At 32.1% G+C, this 21,653-nt stretch overlaps 1 pseudogene; it reads right to left on the bottom strand.

Moving 5' to 3' along the window:
- Nucleotides 1-6,218: 6,218 nt before the first annotated feature.
- LOC145256685 (U2 spliceosomal RNA) lies at nucleotides 6,219-6,356 on the bottom strand (annotated as a pseudogene).
- Nucleotides 6,357-21,653: the final 15,297 nt, after the last annotated feature.

Raw genomic sequence — 21,653 nt, 5'->3', positions numbered from 1 at the left:
TTGCTCAGGTTTCAAAATAGTATCCACAAATATTCCAGAGAGAAAATCTCTATGCAAATGCGCCGTCATATTCGTAGAAAGTTTAAAACGTTTGATATATTTGCACAATACAAAAGATTTAAAATATACTTTCAAGTTATTAGCCTTAGTTCCCCTGAACATAATTGTCAATATTTGCCTAACATCTCCATAAAATACATTACTAATACCTTCAAGCAGTTCGAATTACGGAAATCCGTCAGTGTTCTATTAACACCTTCTACAGATTTTTTTATGAAACATTGTAACTTCGTTCCACTCAATGGAAGATCATTTTATTAGAATTTCAGCAATAATAGAATGTATACTTATATTGAAATCAGGTTTATGAGTTCTACTCAGACACAAAAGGAAGTTTCAATTATATGTCAGCTGTTAGTTATCCAAGGAGGTGCGTTGCAGCAATGCGAGAACTTGCTCTATCCGTTGCCATTTCCGTTCTTTGCCTGAGTTTGGCAAGCGGTGAATCGCTGACAAAAGTCTTCTCATTCCTCTTGGTGCATCTAAAAATTATAATCCTCTTTTATATCGGTAACTTGCTAAATGATTGTTCTATATGCATATTGTTGGTTTGGAAAAAGATTCAGCACGTCGTAATCAATAGTTCCGGCAGAGAATGACTTCCCCGTGTAGCTCTCGCAAGGCATCTGTGAGTAGGTTAATCATTTTCCTTCGATGAGTCTTAATTAACCCAGATTTTTAAAGCTCCTTCACTCTCATGGCCTGCGATTACAATTAACACAGAATTTTATATTTCTTCGCTAAATCCTATTTCCCTCTCAAGGAATCTTTGTTGTAGCTAATATTTATAGTCTTCAGATAAAGCATTGGCATACGTTTCCCACAATGCTAATGGATTATTTACTTAATAAATTTTGAGAATTATTACAAAAAGGACTCTGATAAAAAGGTGTACGTGATACTGAATACTCAGCCATAGTTCTGTTTCTTTGATTGTGATTTTATAAGTTAGAGTCAAATATACGTCTATGTAATTGTCAGCAGTTTGTTTATCTAGAGTTTGTAGAAAAGAAAAATGAAATCAACCGTTTTATTCCATTGAGAATAAGTCTCAATAAACGTTCACGGTGACTTTTGTACAATTGTGGTGTTAAATTTCCAATTATAGTGTTCAATCTAACATCTGCATTAGTTACTAGTTTTCCATGTCTTGTTACCCTATGTGTAATTATGTGAAACCGTGTTAAAAATAAGTTTTCCGTAATTAGCTCGTTCCCACAATTTAAAAGCGCAGTAAGTGTTGTGTCTTTGGGATTAGGACGACTTAGATAGCATTTTTGTTTGAGGAATTAACTCTCTGAATATTTTCAAGATGGAATACAGACTAGCGGATTAATGAATGTCATTCTATTAATAGAAAATGCAAAATACACTTAAATATTTGATTAGTGCGGTTATATTTACAAATTCATATTGAGTAACTATATGACTAATATTTGTTTGTAAATAAAAACGTAGAGCATTAAGGCTGCAACGTTTTTATTTATGTATTTACAAACATATTTAATAGACTTGTTTATACATATACAAACACATTTAATAGACTTCTTTGTGTATGTACAAACATATTTAATAGACTTGTTTATGAATTTACAAACATATTTAATTGACTTCTTTATGTGTTTACAAACATATTTAATAGACTTGTTAATGCATATACAAACATATTTAATAGACTTGTTTATGCATTTACAAACATATTTAATGGGAATCTTTATGTATTTACAAACACATTTAATATACATGTTTATACGTATACAAACATATTTAATAGACTTGTTTATGCATTTACAAACATATTTAATAGACTTGTTTATGTGTTTACAAACATATTTAATAGACTTGTTTATGCATATACAAACATATCTAATAGACTTGTTTATGTATTAACAAACATATTTTATAGACTTGTTTATGTATTTACCAACACATTTAATATACTTGTTTATACGTATACAAACATATTAAATAGACTTGTTTATGCATTTACAAAGATATTAAATAGACTTGTTTATGTATTTACAAACATATCTAATAGACTTGTTTATGCATATACAAACATATTTAATAGACTTGTTTATGCATATGCAAACATATTTAATAGAGTTGTTTATGCATATGCAAACATATTTTATAGACTTGTTTATGTATTTAGAAACATATTTTATAGACTTGTTTATGTATTTACAAACATATCTAATGGACTTGTTTATGTATGTAAAAAAATATTTAATAGACTTGTTTATGTATTTACAAACATATTTAATAGACTTGTTTATGTATTTAAACAACATATTTAATAGACTTGTTTATGTAGTTAAACAACATATTTAATAGACTTGTTTATGTAGTTAAACAACATATTTAATAGACTTGTTTATTTAGTTAAACAACATATTTAATAGACTTCACAAAATTACAAAGTTACGCATTTATGTGAGGATCGAATATCTTTTTAAGTAAGTAAGAGTAAGGTACAATCTTACTGTTGTAAACCTTTTTCGTGTCAACCATAGTTTCAAATGCATCATCTTTTGACGATCTTCTATAATGAGGTAACCGTTCTCACTAAACTAAGTTTCAAATAAAATTGTTTAAGGAAAGTTTTTTTTTTTTTACATTGACCGTCTACCATCGCAGGTGAATTTTTATTGATATTACCACAAGGCTCATATACCATGTGATTCTTTACTTACTTACCAAGGAGTTCGCAACTGGTTTATATTTCCCATATTTTTACACGTTCCTCTAATTACCTGGTTACGTTTGACCAACACAAATAGCCCCGCACCAAGGTTTTAGTCCTATTAATTACCTAATATCCATAGTTGAATCGCTCGATAAATCTTTACTAATGTTTGAATGGATAACAATACGTTCTCCAAAATTAAGTGTTCATAGATCTCGGATAAAGATCCTTGGATAAACGATTGCACTTTCTGGTCAGTGCATGTTTTTTTTGCCAATATGTGAAATAAAATTATCGAACTTTCTGTAACAAGGAAACTGTGGTTGTAACCCTCTTGATAATCTTTGCTGGGGCAAATAGCGCTCCTGTTGTGGAAACGAGTGCAGAAACAACTTTGGTTTCCACGGATATAGCAGCGATTAGTGTATTTTCAACTACTTTATTATGAGAAGAGACGGGTCTGGATTACGCATCTGCACGGTAAATTTTGGTGTCTCGTAAATACGTTATAGAGAAGTGATAATTTAAACGCAGAGTTTTCCATCGATTATTTACATTAAGCTCCTAATATGGAAACAGTTTTCATTCATATCAATGTTTTTCATTTTGTAGTATTTTCTATACTTTCTTCAATTTATGTATTTCTATGTATTGGAGTCACTCCAAGACTAATTAACCTAACATTATTAATTTTATTTATGTGTGTATATGTATATATATATATATATATATATATATATATATATATATATATATATATATATATATATATATATATATATATATATATTGGATTCACACCTAAACCAATTAACCGATCCTTATGAATTTTATTTTGCGTGCATGTCTGTATATTTGTATGTATTAGATTCACTCCTAAGAAAATAAGCGATCCTTAGGAATTTTGATAATGTGTATATGTCTGTATATTTCTATGTATTGGATTAACTCCTAAACTAATTAACCGTTCATTATGAATTTTTATTATGTGTAGATATCTGTATATTTGTATGTATTGGATTTACTCCTAAACTAATTAACTGATCATTATGAATTTTATCAATGTGTATACACCTGTATATTTGTGTGTATTGGATTCACTCCTAAACTAATTAACAGATCATTATGAGTTTAGTTTATGTGTAGATGGCTGTATATGTGTATTATCGGATTCACTCCTGAATTAATTAGCCGATCATTATGAATTTAAATTATGTGCGTATGATTATATATGTGTATGCATTGAATTCAATTCCTGATTAATTAACCAACCATTAATAATTTTACTTATGCGTGTATGATTATATATTTCTATGCATTTGATTCACTCCTAAACAAATTAACCGATCGTTAAGGATTTTAAGGATGTTTATATGTTTATATATATATATATATATATATATATATATATATATATATATTGGATTCACTGCTAAACTAATTAACCGATCATTATGATTTTTTATTGAGTGTATATAATTCTGTATTTTTGTTTCTTGGATCCATTCAAAAACTACTTACCTGATCATTATAAATTATACGTAATGTATATGTTTGTATATATCTATAGTTGTCATATTCCAAAAATCACATACAATGGTCACTTACATTGTTAATGTATTTATATATACAAGGAAATTTATTAGATAAGTAAGGCAGTTGTACAGTATGGTACTCATCTGAAAACTTATGTAACATTATCGAGTAGATTCATATTTATATAATAAATAAGATACTTACACAGTATCCTACAAAAGTAATAAGGTATTTGTGCTATATAGTACTCACATGAAAAAAACAAAGAATATCTTACCTGCGACGTACATAAGTTATTAAAACCGTAAACCCCGTTAAATATTTGATTAGTATGACTGACATACATAAAAACATGTGCTTCTTCACTATAGCACCCAGATAAAAACAAGATCATGCCCGTGATGCACAGAAAATTTAGTATAACAGAAAATGCCCCCAAAGTATTGAGTTCTTTCATTTTTTAATTAGAAAAAAAGTTACTTGTACAGTATCTTGCACAACAATAAGGTACTTTTACTGTATAGTACCCTTAAGTAAAACCAAAAAAAAATACTTCCGACGTACATGAAAGGAATCAAAACCTAAAATCATGTAATATATTCGAGTAATATTACATTTATATAAAACAATTAGATGCTTCTTTACTATAGCACTCTTTTGTAAAAAATCAAACTCTCACATGTGATACACGGAAAATATAGCACAACAGAAAATTATGTAAAAATTATCGAATAATTTCATCTATATATTAGAAATGACGTACTTGTACGTTACCCTGCCCAAGAAATAAGGTACTTGTGCAGTACAGTACTAATATAAAAAAGGAAACTCCTACGATGTGCATAAACGTTACTAAAATCGAAAATCATGTAATATATTAGAGTAGTATGACTTTTAAATGGGAAATAAGGTTCTTCTTCAAACTCTTACCTGTGACATACAGAAAATTTTACACAACAGAAAAGTATTTAAATTATTTTAAATATGTGTGTAAAGATTTTTTTTTATATATGTGCTCTAAATTTCCTGTCCTGTCCCAATTATTTCATACATATAATACTCGTCCTCGAATAGGTAAACTATTCTTTTGCTCAAGATGGCAAATGATACATAGACACAAAAAAAATCCTCTATCCTAAGAATATCAGGTATGTTCCAAATTATTCTTATACGGTCACGAACAATTCCGGATGGCCTTGCTAGTCTAATATATAAAACTCGCTGTGTGTGGGGGGGGATGTTCCTTTTTTTCAAATTGTATCTCCGCCTGACGGATAACCGTTGGAAAACGCGCAATAGCTCCAACGATTGCATTTTTGTGCAGAATATTATTAGGGGCATTTAATCGATAAAAAAACCATTGCTAAGGGCTTCAAAAAAGGGTTTTAACTTAAAAGCAATACCACCTTGACGAGCCTAGTACAATGGGATCATTCTGCGCATGCGTACATCGAGTAAAAGAGAAATATATGTATTAGGATATTTCACAATGCCATTGAAACTGTTGTCCCTTTGATGCAACGGGTAACGTGACCGATTACTAGCACGTGCTGTGGTTTCGATCTCCATCAGTTCCGTTTTTTTTCTTTCGTTTCGATATTCTTGCTTTTTAGTGTTATGTAATAGATACACAAGGCAATTTTATTAAAACAAGGCCGATAGCGATTAGTCGAATGCTCTCGTGTAATGAATGAATCCGTGAATGTAGGATTGAGATGAAAGTCTTATAGATAAATTAAATTGACAGAAAAATGGGCTGAAGTGGATTAAATAAATAAAAAGTAAATGACTTACTATCACTTTAATAAACTTAAGAATGAATTGAATGACCTTAAGAATGACTTGAATACTTAAAAAAATAACTGGAATCCTTCAAAACAAATTGAATAGTCTGGAGAATGACATGAACCGGTTGGAGACGGACTGGTTGTAAAGTGGGTGATCATTTTACATTAAATTAATACAGAAAAGTGATCCCCCACTTTATATCACAAAGGTACAAATATAAGCACGTCATGTAGTAAGAACAGATACTTCACTTTGATCTTGGCCAAAAGGCAAAGAAAAGGGTATTAATTTTCTCCCCCACCGAGAAAACTAGGCACAAGCCGATTTTTAATGTGAGGAGTGAAGGGGAAATGGGAGGCAACTCCTCGGGGAGGGGAGAGTGTGATAATGATAATTGGTATAAAGGGTTGCCCCTACATTGACTAAGGTCTTACATATGGGGTTGCCCCCACATATGGTTTTTGCTTCCAGTATCTGCCGGAACAGATACTACACTTTGATCTTGACCAAAAGGGTATTTATTTGCTCCCCCATCGAGAAAACTAGGCACAAGCCGATTTTTAATGTGAGGAGTGAAAGGGAAATGGGGACCAACTCCTCGGGGAGTAGGGGAGTAGGGGAGCTTGATAGTGACAATTGGTATAAAGGGTTTCCCCTACATTGACCAAGGTCTTATATGTAGGTCTGCCCCCACATATGGTCTTTGATTGCAGTATCTGCCGGAACACTTAGATCTTGGCCAAAAAGCTCAGAAAAGCTTTAAAAACCAAGAACAGCATATATTAACAACACACTTTTGATCTTTACCAAATAGGGAAAGCACAAAAGTGTTACGGACAGATCGACCGACCGATGGAGTGACTTATAGAGTGGCTTGCACGCGACTAAAAATACAGAAGAATGGTTTGGATTTACGAAACAACAATATATATGATATATCAGCTTATTTGGTATATCCCCCAAATCACGTAAATAGCTGAATTAATAGCATTTGTACTGGATCTATTCCTACACTAATTACATGATTATTAAGAATATAAAGTATGTGTATATATTTATATAGGTCTGTGTCTTGGATTAACCTCTAAACCATTTTAACGATCATTATGAATTATAATTATGTGTATGTGTGTATATATTTTTATGTATTGGATTCACTCCTAAACTAATTATCCGATCATTTGGAATATTCATTATTCGTATATGATCATATATTTGTATGTATTTGATTCACTCCTAAACTAATTAACCGATCATTATGAGTTATAATTATTTGTATATATTTATATATTTCTATGTATTGGATTTACTCCTAATCTAATTAACCGATCATTATGAATGAGTAGCATATGTATTTAATTATATATTTGTATGTATTGGATAAACTCCTATACTAATTAACTGATCATTATACATTTAATGTGTTGTATGTGTGTATATTTGTATCGTAATATTCCAAATGTAAAATACAATGATTAGTGTTTAATGTTCAGGAAATTCTATCAAAGTAATAAGATACTTGTGCTATATAATACTCACGAAAACACAAAGAAGGTATCACCTCTGATATATATTACGTTTATTAAAACTCAAAATAACGTTTAATATACGAGCAGTATGGTTACATATGAAAAAAAAGATGCTTCCTTACTATAGCACGCAGAAAAAAAAAAACAAATTCTTACCTCTGCAGTACAGAAAAAAATGTAACACAACAGAAAATTACATAAACGTATTGAGTTTTTTTTTTCATATTTACATTAGAAAAAATACTTGTACAGTATCTTACCCGAAAAATAAGGTACCTTTAAAGTATAGTATCCATCTGAAAAAAAAGGAAATCTTATCCATTGCGCACATAAAATTATTCCAAACTGAAAGTTATATAACATATTCGAGAAGTTTTGTAATTATATAAGAAATAAGGTTCTTCTTAAATGTAGCACTCTATTATAAAAACATACTTTCACCTCTGGCATGCGGTAAAGTTCGCATAACAGAAAATATATAAGGCATGTTCAAAATTCTAGTCTAATATATAAATCTCACACTATCTGTGTGTGTGTGCGTGTGTGTGTGTGTGTGTCTGTCTGTTTCCGTTTTTCAAATCGTTTCTTCACCTAGACGGATAATCGTTGGAATACGTGAAATAGCTCAAACGATTTCATTTTTAGTGCAGAATTTTATTAGGGGCATTTAATCGATGAACATGATTGCTAAGAGCTTTAAAAAGGGTTCACAGTTGAATGCCTTAAATAGCGGAGTATAATGGCGGCAATATGCGCATGCGTTGTCTCGAGTAAAAGTGAAATGTATATATTAAGATATTTCACAACGACTTGAAGGCGATTGTCTCTTTGGTGCAATGGCTAACGTGACCGATTACTAGCACAAGTGTTCCGGTTTCGATCGCATCAGTTCTTCTTTGTTTACATTCCGATTTTCTTGATTTTTTAAATGTTATATATTGAATACACAATAAGACTTTTACTAACAAAACAATCGACGAATGTTTTTCCTTTACGTAACTAAAATGTCATATTCAAATACATATGATATATCGTTTTATTTGTTACATTCCAAAAATCACGTAAATAGATCAAGTAATGACATTTGTAATTTCTAAACTAATAAACCGACCATTATAAAATGTTAAATATATATATATATATATATATATATATATATATATATATATATATATATATATATATATATATATATTAAGTGTTGAAATCACCTCTAACCAAATTAACCGATCCTTATTACATTCAATCATGTGTATATGTTTATATATTTGTGTGTATTGGAATCATCCATAAACTAATTAAACGATCATTATGAATTTTAATTTTGTGCATATATGTATATATTTTTATGTATTGGTTCACTCCTAAACTAATTAACCGATCATTTTGATTTTTTTAATTATGTGTATATATTTATATATCTTATGTATTAAAATCACCACTTAAGGAATTAACCGATCATTATTAATTGTAATTATGTGTATACGTTTATATTGGATCCACTCTTAAAATAATTTACCGATATTCATGAATTTTAATTATGTGTATATAGTTACATATTTGTATTATTGGATTCACTCCTAAACTAATTAACCGATCATTATGACTTTTAATTATACGTATGTGCTTATATATTTCTATGTATTAGAATCACTCCTAAACTAATCAACCGATCATTATTAATTTTATCTTTTTTGTATATGATTGTATATTTGTGTGTATTGGATCCACTCCTAAACTAAATAAGCGATCATTATGAAGTTTAATGATGTGTTTATGTGTAGATATGTGCATGAATGTGATTCACTCCTAGAATAATTAATCGATCATTGTGCATTATAATTGTTTATATGCTTATATATTTATATGGATTCACACCAAAACTAATAAACCGAACATTATGAATGGTTAGTATACATATATACTCATATATTTGTATGTATTGGAGTCACTCCTGCACTAATAACTTATAATTTTATATTTAATATATTATATATGTTTGTATATTTGTATAGTCATATTCCAAAAGTGCATACACTTTTTTATGTATTAATGTGTACAAGAAATTATATCAAATAATAAGGTGCTTGTGTAGTATAGTAATCTTGAAAAAACAAAGAAAATCTTACATGTGACATACATGAAATGTTTTCACTCCGACAATCCCGGTGATTATGACTTACATATGAGAAATAAGGTGCGTCTTCACTATTGAACCCAGATAACAAAATAAACAAATTCTTACCCCTGGCGTACAGAAAATATAACACAACAGAAAATTACATAAACGTATCGAGTTCTTAAATTTTTAAATTAGAAAAACACTATTTGTACAATATCCTAACCGATAAACAAGGTACTTGTATGTATAGTACCGATCTGAAAACAAAGGGAATCTTGCCCATTGTGTACATAAACGTATTTCAAACTTAGAATTATATAATACATTCGAGTAGTATGACATTTATATTAGAAATAGCGTGCTTCTTTATTATAGCATTCTATTATAAGAAACTAACTCTCACCTCTGACATACGGAAAACTTCGCACAACAGAAAATTATGTATAGTCATCGAGTGGTTTCATCTGCATATTTTATATATGGTACTTGAACATTATACTATTCAAGAAATGAGGTGCTTGTGTATTATAGTACTCATATGGAAAACAAATAAATCATACTTTTGACGTGCATAAAAGTCATTAAAACCGGAAATCTCTTTATATATTCGAATAGCATGACTTTTAAATGATAAATACAGTGCTTCTTCACTATAACAATATATAAAAAACAAACAAATTCTTACTCAAAATGCACAGAAAAGTTTGCACACCAGAAAATGACTAAAAGTATCGAGTTTTTACATGTTTCAAATAGAAAAAAATGGTAATTCTACAGTATCTTATCCAGGAAAATACATACATACATACAGTAAAGCACTCATATAAAAAAACTAAGAAATTCTTATCTGTGACTTACATTAGATATCAAAATTGAAAATCATGTAGTACATTCGACTAGTATAACATCCATACAAAAAAAACGGTGCTGTTCCACTATAGCACTCTGATGTAAAAACACACACTCTTACCTGTGATATACCGAAAATGTAGCACAACAGAAATTTATGGCAAAAAATTTAAATGTGTGTTATACATAACCCACCCTAGGTAATGAAATCTTTTTCCAAATACGTGCTGTAAATTTTCTGTCCAATGAAGGTACAATTATTCCATATATATGTTGTGTAATGTCCGACCTAGGTTAGGTAATATATTATTTTGCTCGCGATTCCAAATGATACATAAACATAAACAAACACCCTCTATTCTATTAATAACAGGTATGTTGACATTTTTTTTCTCATTGTCTTATACGGTCCCGAACAACGCCGCGTGGCCTTCGTAGTTAAAATACATATGATTACTAGGATGACATACAATAATAGTAACATGTACCAAACTTTAAATTTCTACAATAACTCATAGTTTCGTATTTCAAGTAAAAATAAAATAGGTGGCTCTAATAATTTTCCAGATCTTCCTGTACATGCACAAAAAATTGTCGTAAACGTTTGAAAATTCAGTGTATTAATGCGATACGTCGTATAAGTCCATTGAGCAATGTTTAGATTCCACGTTCAAATAAACAGCTGCAACAGAAAAAAGAATACATCCTACAAAAGCCTGATCGTCACAATTTTGGATTTCAAAAGTGTTATTTGGGCATTTTAGAAAAATATATGCAACCGAATTATGTTTTAAACTAGGAAAAGTACGAAAATAAACGCATGGATTGTTTCAAACTCTATTTGGACAATTAGCCCTGACCGACACATCAGTTTTTGAATTTGATAAGGAGTTCAAGAAACGAGAGATGTGTAAGAAGAGTAAGAGTGTCAGAGCACAGGGGTAGATTGAACAAATAAAAAATCACATAGATAAAAACCGTCCTGTGATTATAGAAACATAGTTTAGCGTTTGATGTTAGTGTGGGGCTGTACACACAAGTATTGGCGACGGATTGAAGATACGGAAAATTTGCTTGGAGATTTTCTCAGTTTTTTTTTTTTCAGAGAAGAACAAAAAGAAATATGTTACTATAACAGAAGAAAGGGGCTCGAACTGCGCAATTCAGATTCTACAGTTTTGGTGCTCTAGTGACTTGCAATAAATGCTGCATCTACTACGATGACTCAGTGTCAAACAGACAGATTAACCAGTAGTAGCAAATTATAGGATAATGCCTGTTGGATGCGAAACTCACAAGCAACATCTGTGAAGCAAATGAACGCGTGTTTTGCTGGAACGGCGAATGTTGATGCATATTTGAATGACAGAGTAATATACAACGACTCATCAGCAGAACATATCGAAACGAGTCAGAAAGTATTTTAGAGTTTAAGGAAGACAAAGCTTACTATAAACTTGGTTAAGACATAATTCTGCCCCGTAAAGATGAAATACTTACATATTTACGGCATGTAACCATTCATGTGAGTATCACTACTGTAAAGGTCAATGAACAAGAAATAGAGAATTATCCGGCGCCGAAAATGTTAAGAGTCTGAGGTGGTGGGTAATGGCAGGGTTTTCGCAGAGGATTCTGTTATTATTTTTTTTTTTTTTGCAAAGCGCGCTGCACCTCGACACGAAGTGCTGAACGAGCACACAAAATAAACTGAGCAATGTTACAGTACGTGTATTGATCACGCAAACGATCTTACGTGTCATAATTATCGTGCATTTCATGTCCGATACACTCTATTTTATTTAATTATGTGAATCGCATTTCCAGTATATACCCTTATTTAAATTACCGTCCGGAATATATCGCAGTAACATACGGAGTATTTTCCAAAGTGTACCGTAACAATATTAATTAGTAATTGTTTCTCTTTCAATCTTTCCATTTTGTATATCGAAACACTTACTTTCACTTTCCCAGTTTATAACACGTACATTCCTTAAATAATAATAATAATAACAACAACAACAACAACAACAACAACAACAATAATAATAATAATAATAATAATAATAGTAGTAGTAGTAAAGAAGAACTGGGTCATCTTGATCAAAAACTCGGGAAAATCATGATAACGCACACTCTAATGAATTTCAACACATAGGTTTTGCCCTGGCAGAATGAACGAAATAATGCCTACAGGCTCATCTTCAAGGTTAATTGTCTTACATCAAAAAGATCAAAGGTGCAAAAGATGCGCCAACTTCAACTATCTGCCGTAATGAGTTGGTAACACCCCAAAGGGGTAATTGTTCATCCTCGATAGATTTGCCGTCGAAGAACTTTGCACAGTTTGAAGAGTTAAGTGATATCTTCTAGGACGGTTACAGCAAGTCGGGTAGCCTCGAGGAGTAGATTGTAGATAAGTGTTTAAATAGCGGGCAAATGACATGTCAACCTATAGACATTTATTTATGTCACTGACAGAAAATATAGTGTGATAATTAAAGTCAGGTTATATAGAGGCCACAACAGCGTGCGATTATAAAGTAATTCGCCTACCATAAGGAGATTGGTGTTTGTAAATAATAATTTCATTTTGCCCACAATAAAGACAAAGTGATTTGATTCTACATGCCTTCAGTGAGAATTCGATCGTCCATTCCAAAGCCTGTTTGTATCGAATCTAGTGATATTAAAGGATACATTTCGCGCCAAGCGAATCCTCAGCAATATGAATGGTCCCCACAAAATGTTGCCTGGACAAACCGACCAATGAAGAACCTGCTTATTTCTGCAGCACTTCTCACACCCTGGCAAGGAAAGAAAGAAAAAAGTTATGGAAAATCGTTACATTTTTAAAATAAGATAATGATTTACTGTTAAAAAAAACTGTCAATAAGTGAAATAATTTTTCCCCGAAGGACTTAACATAAACACCTAGTAATTAATTCACTATGTGTCTGTCTGTTGCAAAAATTAAAAAAATATAACCATTAATTCTAGTATTACTAGGTAAATTATCAATAATTAAGAAAAGTTGTTTAACTTGAGTCGATGACCCTGATAATTGAATACAATAACTAATTTTCAATTTTGTACGTGCAAATCCGGCAAATCAACTCACATATGTTATCCCGCTTGTAAATTCCAACACAACTGAGATGATTCCAATTAATGCATTGGCGATCGAACATGTAGGACAAAAGTAGAAACCTCATTCTCCCGTAAATTCTGCTACTACATATTCAGAATTATGTTTTACATCTCGGGGATAATATATTTTTTTTTTTAAATATTTTTTACATCTAAAGGATAATATTTTTTAATTGAGCACACCTTTCCTTCAAAACCGAGACCGACCGCACCGTATGGTCGTTACGGACCAATAATTTAATTGATTGCCAAAACCTCAGAACAGTCGCGGCTTATTTGGTGATTTGATGAGAACGATTTCGCTCTCCGACACATTTGAGGGGGGCGCCATCTTTAATGTTGACGTCTATTCTTTAATTCACAGTAAATAGTCATTGTGCCAAATACGTCTAAATTTACTGACGAATTCATCCATCCTTTCAAGGAAATGCAAGATTGTATTTCTATTAAGATGTTCGGGAGAAATATACTTAGAACTGTAATTATTGTTAAGCAAGCGAGGGTGATATCCCGTCGTTAAAAAACAGTTGGGGGTAAAAATATCAAGGCTAATATCTGAAGCGTAAATAACTGTTAGTGGCCTATAATTTTTGTCATTTGACGTCCGAAAGGACGACTAGGAAATCAAAATAACCTCCTTTCCTCCTACCCAACAACTTTGAGAGACACTGTTTAACAGTTTTAATCGATCTTTCCTATGTTCCACAATACCAAGCAGAGTACAGGGGAATATTATAATGAACAATAGTATTTGATTTGAAATATTTTTTTTTAATTTGTCAGGAACAAATATGTCTGAAAATACAATATATGACACCAAGAATGATTTAGCATTATCGGAATACACAAGAATTGGTACACCAAATAAGTTAGTGAAACTAACAAAGGCTAATAAAGAAAAGCATGTTCTTATGCCTGGCAGTAATTTAAGACATATAGCACGCAAGCTCATACCAGTAAACAGTAGACGTATATTTTGACGTCCTTATTAATATTTTTGACAAACAAATGTCCAGTAATATCTACACCCACATATTTGGACGTTTGGACAAAACTTTCCCTTTGAGAGGGCATTTAAGACCTGAAGGGGGTCTTGCATGAAGACTAATTAATTCTCTCACATATCATAAACGTGCGGAGAATGGATTTCACCGCTTGTCTCTCCCTTGGATAACCGTAATTTGCTAAGGGTAGAGTTTATTCCTATATGACGGCAATTAATGCCCATCTTGGTCAAGTTACTTTTTTCCTAACAGTATAAAACTTTTACATGAAAATCGGAGTTCTGAATGCGTCCCTGGGTTCGCATTAGTCTATCCTTATCTAGAAATAAGCCAAGGGTTGTAACCTATGATGTTGCAACCTCTTTCGAAGGTTGCTTTAAATAAACCAATTCCCATGGAAAAGCTTCGTTATGTATATTAGAGAGAAACAACAATATACTCTTTTAAAGGTGTCAGCACTCGATGTCGTAATTTGTCACCGAATATTAAAACTTTATCCAAGACATTAATCGCCTTAGGTAAGGCAGATAAATCAGTCATTTTTATTGGTAAACGCTTCTCCTTTAATTAAGCTTCATCCCAGAAGGTACATGCCAGAGTATATTAGTTATTGCCGTTAAGACAGGGGAAGAGAGATATGGGTAAGCTGATAGAAACTAGAGTATACGCATCTGATCCACAGACCCAAATTCGAACAATTGTTATAATCTAGAGGTTGTAATGCCTCTGGTTAAAATATCCGCTGGGTTGTCTGGTGCAGAAACATATTTGACTTTAGGGTTTTCTCCATTTTTAAGGCTAAGCTTCTCAATAGATTTTTTTATATCTCATATACGAGTTTCCACAAAAATATTCGTTTTTTTTAATATATCCGTTTAAAACTCACAACAGGGCTACTTGTGCATCAGGCATAAGGAAAAGGATTTGATATTGAAAGGCATTTATCCTCCAAAACTTGAGGAATAACTTTAAGGGTGAGATATATAACTATCAAATCCAATATAGGGAGTGATTTCCCTTTCATGGGAGACACATTACCTTTGGTGAATATCAAGGAACATCGAGACCACAGTTTGGCATATAAAGACAATCCGTAAGCATGCTTAGATGCATCGCAGAAACAAATGATTTCAGTTTAGGCGTCTTCCAGAAATACACATCTAGGAAAATCAATGTCCCATATATTATTCACCCCCTGTGCGTGTACTTGCAACGAGGTAATACAATCTTTAGGGATTGGCTGGTACCAAGATAAGTGTTTTCCCTAATTGAATACTAATTATCTTCCCCAAAACATTGACATGAAGAAGTAATTATAACGCATCGTAAACACTCAATACTTGAGACACTATCCCCCGTTTTGTATTGACATTGTCGTGTATTACTGCGTAAATTATTTTAAAGGAATCCCGTTGATAGGAATATTGATACCCCATCACCTTTTCATAGGTGCGGTACGGATATCTAATAGTACAACCTTCCAACTATGCAATTGGAATTACAGGATTGAAGATCAACACCTGTCTTCTTTAACCTGTCACGGACATTGCTATAAACTGAAATTAATAGAATCACTGTCCCTTCCAGTAGTGACTAAATTTTCAACATCGCAGTTTTTGGAAATCGTAGCCTAATTGTTTCAACATGTAACTTCAGTACAAACTTAGTATAAATAGACTGGCATTAAGGTCAAATATAACTGTATTAAATCTATAGGTGTAGAATTTACTGTCCACCTTAAAAAAGATAAAACAGATATTGTTATCTCGGATCTGTAACAATGTTTACGTAAATCACCCAGAAGAACATATTTGTGTTCCCTTAAAGCTAGTAAAATAGCTATCAATTGCGACTTTAAGTTTACACCCTGGTCTTCTTTAATCACAGGTGTGGGGAAGCCATCAATAATTCTCATATGTTCCATGTAGAACTAATAAGGATTCACTAATCCCGCAGTCTTTATACTTCTTGAAGACTTGCATATGATCATCATACAACCTCTTACTCCCTAAGGACTGGGCAACTTTCTACATTATTCAGTGAGTCCGAATAATCGGAATCTTACTTAGGAAGTGTTTAAAGCCTCATGGCTTTATAATATATAAACAGTTGCAGTTCCTAAGAACTAACATGATATAATATAACGATATAGAACGATATAACTAATAACTAATACGATACAATATAACGATATATAACGGTATAATAGTTGCAGTTCCTAAGAACAATAGCCTTCTTGAAGGCATTTTTTTCTTTATCTAAAGAGGACAACTTAAGGTTCCTCAAAACTAATGGGGTCCAGAGATAAAAACCTTTTCACTCCACGTTTTACAGCAGAATAATTGGATAACGGTCGAAATACATCTTAGTAGCTATAGGATTAAACCCGTTATCAATTACGTAGACTTGCACGTACGTAGTGCTTTAATAACATTTTCGAAGACTGGTAATTCTTCCTTAACCTTTGCAGTGAAATTCAAAAATGTAGACCCCCGCCGCCGAATGTAATGGTGAATTTCCATGCAGAACCTCCCAAAATGTAATAAAACGAACATTATTTATTTCTTGAATAAGATCCAGTTCTATTATGCCATGAATTGCAGACCCATTCAATTTAGAATATCCAAGACAAAGATTAAATCCCTCTTTAATCAATTTTGACACCAAATTTGTCCACTTGTAAATTTAATCTATAATCATTTGCAAACAAATCTGAAAAATGTGACATTGATGTCCTTACTAAAGAGACACATGCAGACCCGTAAGTTTTAATTAATTTGTCCCCACAAGTGTATAAAGAGACATTTCCTCACCTCTGGTTTTAATTTATTTCCGGAACATAAACGCTTAAATATTATCTAAAAATAGGAAGGATGTTTGGCTAACGTATCCAAAAGACAGTCAAAAGAGGCCGGACACCCCTTCGCCTTCATTGATATTTTCAATACAGGTTATATAAGTTTTCCTCTCTCGAGAATGATTTGGTCTTTGGGGACACATAATAGAAAAAAGTACTTAAAACCAAAAACGGCACAAGGATAATGAAAACCCTTTATCTCCTTGCAAACAGTCCCAAAGTGCTCACCTTGGCACCTGACACAACATTTGAGTTGTTTGGGTCTTATACTTTTCGATTCAAATTTCAATTTTGGGGAAAACATTTAGTCGGTTGATCAGTAATTCTACATAATTCGCAAAATTTTGTAACCTTACCATTATTAGCGAGAGCAGTACTACTACTCTTTTTTAATTAATGTATTTAGGCTCAGAACTCATTTCGATATTAGATTTGGGATCCGGTAAAGAAGCAAATAGCTTGGTGGGTTATTTTCCCGCCTTGGCACAACTAACGGCGATGCCATCATAATATCCACAATGTCGAAAAAGTACGACGTAATTGAAAAATGAGAAACGTTCATTAGATGTATTCATTAACTCTCTGCGCACGCTGTTCAGAAATTAAGCGAACAGAATGTGAGAAACCATAGTTCTTGATGTAGAATTATCAGCAAAAATCTGTATTAAATGTATGATTCATCCATCTCAGCCAATTTGTGATTAACGCGCTCGTGAAGAATTTTGAGGTCTTTAATTGGCAAAAATTGTACTGATTAAGGAATACTCTCCTCCAAAATGTGGTTCATAATAAAGGGTGGATTTAAACATTTCCCCTTCAAACAAGGCAAAGCCTTCTCGTAATTTTCGGGGTTTGGATCAAAATTGGACATGAGATAGAATGACTTTACCGCCAATTTAGATTTTAGTAAAAAGAGTTTATCCGCATAATCTAAATTAGATGTGTAAAACTCCAATTTTCTAAGGAAACTACGAACTTCAAATTTATTTGAGGACAGATCCTCACTGAATTGAGAACACTCTGATTACATTTTTATAGAATCAATATAATTAGACTTTTCAGGTTTAAGTTTCATACTCGTCAATTTCTCCCTAACTTCTGGTAAAACTTCCGCCAAATCTGGACAAATATTGAATCTTTCCATCTAGAGAGGATTTTATAAATGACTGGCTGTAAGAATCATGCAGCTCGGATACCATTACTGTATATCCGGAGAAAAATTCCTTTGGGATTTCCGAGCTAAGGCCGTTGTTATCCGAAATTTATTTGTTTCTATTCAGGAAAGCAAATCCCGCTACGCCATGATATTTCGACACTCTCCATAACGCAGTTAACGAAAGATTCTAACATGGGAATATGAAAAAGGACGAAACAACCAGTAGTAATTTTCCGACAACGTTAAAATATAGTCGTCGAGCAAAAAAGAAGAATTTAGAGACTCAAATTACCGGCCAAATAAAATTTCTGTTAAAGCAACGATACGATTTATCAGTGAAAGGGAGATAACCGAAACCTTTTCTAATTTAATAAGATGAATATGGTTTTCAGTTACAATTTCATAAGATGCTTCTATAAATTACCAAACACACAAAAACATATAACCAGGAACTGATTAAACCAACAAAGTTTATTTTCCTTGTTCGGAAAAAAAAAGAAACACACATTTTCTTCTGTAAAAAGAACATTTTTCCTCAGTCAGAGAAAGATGTATCTTTCTTATCTTTTATTGCATATTTTAATTCAGATTTTACCATTCTATTTCTAATATATATATATATATATATATATATATATATATATATATATATTCATATATATATATATATATATATATATTTATATATATATACTAGCAACAGTACCCGTCGTTGACTGGGTTAAAAAATAGCCTCTAGGAAATGGGCTTTGATTTATGAAAGTATGGTTGGTTATGAAATGGAAGGGTTGTAAAAAGATAGCTTCGAATTTGGGCGTATTAAAACCAAAGCAAAATATGAATAGATGAACCACATAATTTATTATACCATACCTTCTCACACTGAAACACGTATCACATTGTTCTGTGGATGTATATTAAAAAACCTTGTTAAACTTTGTGACATATTTCCATTCTATGGAGGCCCGGTGCGAACAAAACCACCCATAATTTTATTATACAATATTTCTTCAAACTGAAACATGATTATCAAAGTATACTTACGCAGATAGATATAAAAAAGTATTTATTAAAGTGTGTGTCTGTTACCATTCTATGGAGGCCATGCGCGAATGCAGATCCCACGATTTTATTATACCATCGCTATTTAAATTAAAACATACTTATCAAAGTATTATCATATACATCTATATCAAAAACACTTGTAAACGTTTTTTTTTTTAATTTTAATTTTTTTATTTCCATACTTTGTGGACAAGGTGCGAACGCATACCCCACAATTTTAATGAACCACCGCTCTGCCAGATTAAACATATCAATTCCTGTGTCTCGATACATCTTCTATCATTATATGTAATCAGTATTTCTTGATAGTCAACCATATAGGAGCCTATTCGTGACCAGACACACACACACGCGGCAACAGACAGCTTATATATATATATATATATATATATATATATATATATATATATATATATATATATATATAAGGCCTAGCGACTATACATATTTACAACCCTAGCTTTATACCAGATTATTTATTTCCAGAACATTTTACATTCTCACAAACTTCGGGCAATTTATCCATTTCTTTCTTTCTTGACTCGTGTCTTACATGGGCACACACTTAAAAATACGTCAACAATTACACCATGCCTCAGCATTCCTTGATACGTTTAATAAAATACATCTTTAATTGTGATATTCGTCAGTTCAAAATAGGAATATTTCAATTCAAGATGAGAAATTAAAAATAAAATTAAATTTATAAATAACTTTGGTGCCACAAGGCATTGATTTGTTACCTTTTTAAGGCTAATGGTTAGGTCAACTAAAAAGTTCTGTAACAGGAGAAGAGCGAAAGCACGTATCTTAGAGGTATATGAGATGGGTTGAAATTAGAAAGCCATAGCGGAAAATTTTCTATTGCGAAAACCAGCCTTTATCACTGGATAAGTAAGGGAAATCAACCTTATAGAAGAGGAGGGCATATAAATTGTAAGGCCAAACAGGTGATTTTGGATTTTATTGAAGCAGTAGTGGACGGACATCCTAGGATCAGATAAAATGTGATCTGTAAATGGATTAAATGCCAGTTTGACTTTAAATTGGCCAATTCTACAGTAGCGAAGCACCTAGATAACATGACTTATTCGCTTAGAGCTGTAAGATGTGTGCCTGAGAGGGCAAATCCAATTGAGAATAAAAATAAAGTGGTTTATTTTGTTCAAAATTATTGAATTACTAATCCACTGGACACCCCATTTCATTCATGGATGAGATGAACTTTAATGTGTATATTTTCAGGAGAGATGGGCGTTTTCTAAATGTAAGGCTATGTAACGTGATTGCAGGCGTTAGTCGGGGTGCAAATATTCATGTATTGGATGTATTGCTCACTATGTCCTCGAGTAGCATAAAATTCAAAGAGAATATTTTCAAACGGTAAGCGCTCACACTTGGATGCGAAAATGTTTGAGAGTTGCAAGGAGGTAATATAGGGGGCCCAGTTTTGATAGTTGTTGACAATACCCCATGTCACTTAAACATTGAAGAAGTTTTATGTGGAGAAGAATTTCTAGGACGTGAAGTGCTTAGGCTGAGGGAATACAGCCAATCCATGTGAACAAGTATGGTTATAAATCAGAAATTACGTCAAGCAGGAATTGGTTGCTAGAATTGTGAGTATTCTGTCAAAGTAGATGGAAGAGGTGATATGTCAAATACTGAACAAAGGGCAATAGCTTTGACTTTAGTAATTGAGGAAGAATCGGGTAGGGATACACCAGAATTATGCAGTCGTTTCTTAGCTGGAATTCAATCTAAAATTCCTTCAGCTGTAGAAATAGAACATGGTATGTTCTAATAAATGACTTCAATATTTTAAAACGCTAACAATTTTATTGC

This window comes from Euprymna scolopes, chromosome 32 (genome assembly GCF_053919585.1).
Source record: "Euprymna scolopes isolate OS-2025 chromosome 32, ASM5391958v1, whole genome shotgun sequence".
NCBI classification, from domain to species: Eukaryota; Metazoa; Mollusca; class Cephalopoda; order Sepiida; family Sepiolidae; genus Euprymna; species Euprymna scolopes.
This window is presented reverse-complemented; position numbering and strand designations above follow the sequence as displayed.